Genomic DNA, 2,720 nt, shown 5'->3' with positions numbered 1-2,720 from the left:
CATTAGTCAGAATAAATTGATACTCAGAAAAATACACAAATAGATTATTAAGCAATCAATTTGTAAGGAGCTAAAAGATAACGGCGAGGAGATGGGTTTGTCTGGAATACTGCGCCAAGGCAATTTCTCTCTGCGCCGAGGCGGCTGGCCTGGCCGGACCGGGGAGAGCGGCAGACGCGGCGCAGGCCGACTGCAGGCAGGCTCTGGTGCAGCCTCCCCGGGATTCTCCTGAGCAAATAAAGGTAACATGGTCTCGAGATGAAATCATCCCCCTGCGGGGGCACAGCTGGGTGGGAAACCACACTAGGGGTTATCAGCAGCTCGCTATCGAACCGAAAGGGCTTTTTCAGGGCTGGGGCAGGAGGGGTTGTCCCCAGCCCAGGCCTGGTTAATATTTTCGGTGCTAAGTTAGGCTGCACGCAGCGAGTACACGTGCAATGCCTGCGGGAGCACCCTGGAGAGGGGCTGCCATTTGGGGGGACAGGACTGGCACGCAAAACCACCTCGATAAAAGGAATGAGCGACCTAATGAGCTGCGGTCAGGCCAAAGGACAGGGAACGAGAAGCAAAAAGCTGAACTATAACTTTTTTGTGAAAGGCTGGGGAGCCAGCAGTGCAATGAAGAGTTTATTTAAGATTTATATTTGATCGCAAGCTCAGTATGAACCAACGAATTGCCTAGTGCAGACGGAGGAAGAGAGCCTGCAGCAGGGTGCACGGGGATGCTCCAGGGATGCCGCGGGGCTTCGCTCCGCGCAGGGCTCGGCCGGGTACCCAGCCCGTGCCGTCTGTCGGGGGGGAGATCGGCGAACTGGAGGGAGTTCAAAGACAAGCAGAGAAGCAATGATAAGAGGTTTGGAAAACATGACCCATGAGGAGAGATTGGAGGAGCCGCGTCTGTTTAGTCTAGCCCGGAGAAGGCTAAGGAGGGCAGATGATAACGGCCTTACAGTATAAAAGGTTGCTGTGATGAGGACGGGGATCAACCGCTCTCCACATCCCCAGTGCAGCGGGAGCAGAAAAGGGCTTCGCTTGCGGTTTTAGGATAGGGAAAACTTTGCACGAAGTTCTGCAATATGTGACCGAGGGAGGTCACAATCTTTTCCATAATGAAACTTAAAAGAAGAGAAGAGCGGGAGGTGTGGGTGCCACCTGCGAGAGACCCCAGGCCCCGGCCACCCTCCCCAGGCAGCGCAGGCTCCAGGCTGCGGCAGAGCGGCGTCGGGCACTCGCCCCAAACTTGTCTTCAGTGTTAGTGCTTGTGGTAGGACTAAAATGAGGATTTCCATAACAAACTTTGAGGTGCTTCAGTAGCCAGGTGAGCTGCACAGGCAGTTCAATGAGTAATGAGGGTAAATACAACAAAAATTGCTGGGTTTGGCCAAATTGAAACATTTCAAAAGCAGGTCAGCTTTAGCAATCTTTTCAGAGTAGAAGTAAGGAAAGAGGAGCAGGCTGAGAGCATCTCATCTGTGCGGTTCAGAAATGGGGGGGGCAGTTCTGAACAGATTTGTTTGGAGAACATTTAGTGCCTCTAACACTTAAAAATATGACAACAGTTTTAAAAGCTCAAAACAGGATCATCTGATTTTCTGTAAACAAAGCCCTCAGTCAGTTCAAAGGTTTTTTTTCCTTCCAAACACCAGCTCATGCTAATTAAAAAAGTTTCTTTTTTATCTGCAGAGAGAATTTTCTTTTTAAATTGTGGGATTTGCACTGATTATGAATCGATATGACGACGGCAGGAGCTTGGGGCCCCAACAGCTTGAATACTCAAAACACAGCAAGCTAGCAGAGCAGCCCGTGTACTTTTCTGCTATAAAACATCACATACAACCGGACTCGCTACCTAAGTCAAGACTCACCTTCCAGAGCGAACGCTCCCCTGATTTGCGCCCAAACCTCGCCCACCAACACGAGGAGTCGTGGACCACGGTGCCAACACGCTGCTGCCGCGGCGGCACGGATCCCGCTGCGGGGAGAGGGGCTCCCTCTTCCCAGGGAAACACAGCATCGAGACCGAGCCCCTTTTATCCAGGTGCCCCCGGGCTGCCCGGGTGGAAGCTGCAAGCATTGGCTGGATTTCAAAACACTCTGGGCCAAATCAGCCCGCGTGAATTGGTGCTACTCCAGCGGCACCAGTGCTAAGATGCTGATTTAAACCAGCTGAGCTCTCAGCGTTTAATTTCCACCTGACAGAGTCAGCTGTTTGCAGCACTGTCCCTTCACTTCCCACGTCCCAGGTGTGTAGGACGCTGATCCTGACCCCAGGATCTGTCCTAGAAGTGGCAGAAGGAGCACCGAGTGCATATGTGCTTGTGGGATCCCTCAGGTCGAGGGAAGATGCTATAAGCGTTATTCACGTGCCCAGCTCAGCCGATGGATATCGCATGCCCTCCCCGTCCAGGAAACAGGCCAAATTCTGCTCCTTGTTACACAAGGGTAAATCTAGAGCAGGTCCCTTCTGACTGCGCCTCCTTCCCAGAGCCAGGCTGCGAAGCATCCACGTTTTGTTTAGTTTAGGGGGGGAAAAGCCATCCAGATGATTTACAGGGGCAGGTCTGAAAGGGAAGGTGACAGAACCGGCCTGTCGCCAGGAAAGTCTCCGCTCCCCTCTTTGCCGGAGCGCTCTCCGGCCGGCAGGCGAGGGCAGGCCGACCCCCCGAGCCTCTCCCATGCCGGCGTGCAGGAGGGGCCCCGCTGCGGGACCCCGCAGGTGC

The sequence above is a fragment of the Platalea leucorodia genome (genome assembly GCF_965183815.1).
Source record: "Platalea leucorodia genome assembly, chromosome: 19".
NCBI lineage: Eukaryota > Metazoa > Chordata > Aves > Pelecaniformes > Threskiornithidae > Platalea > Platalea leucorodia.
Note: the sequence above shows the minus strand (reverse complement) of the source record.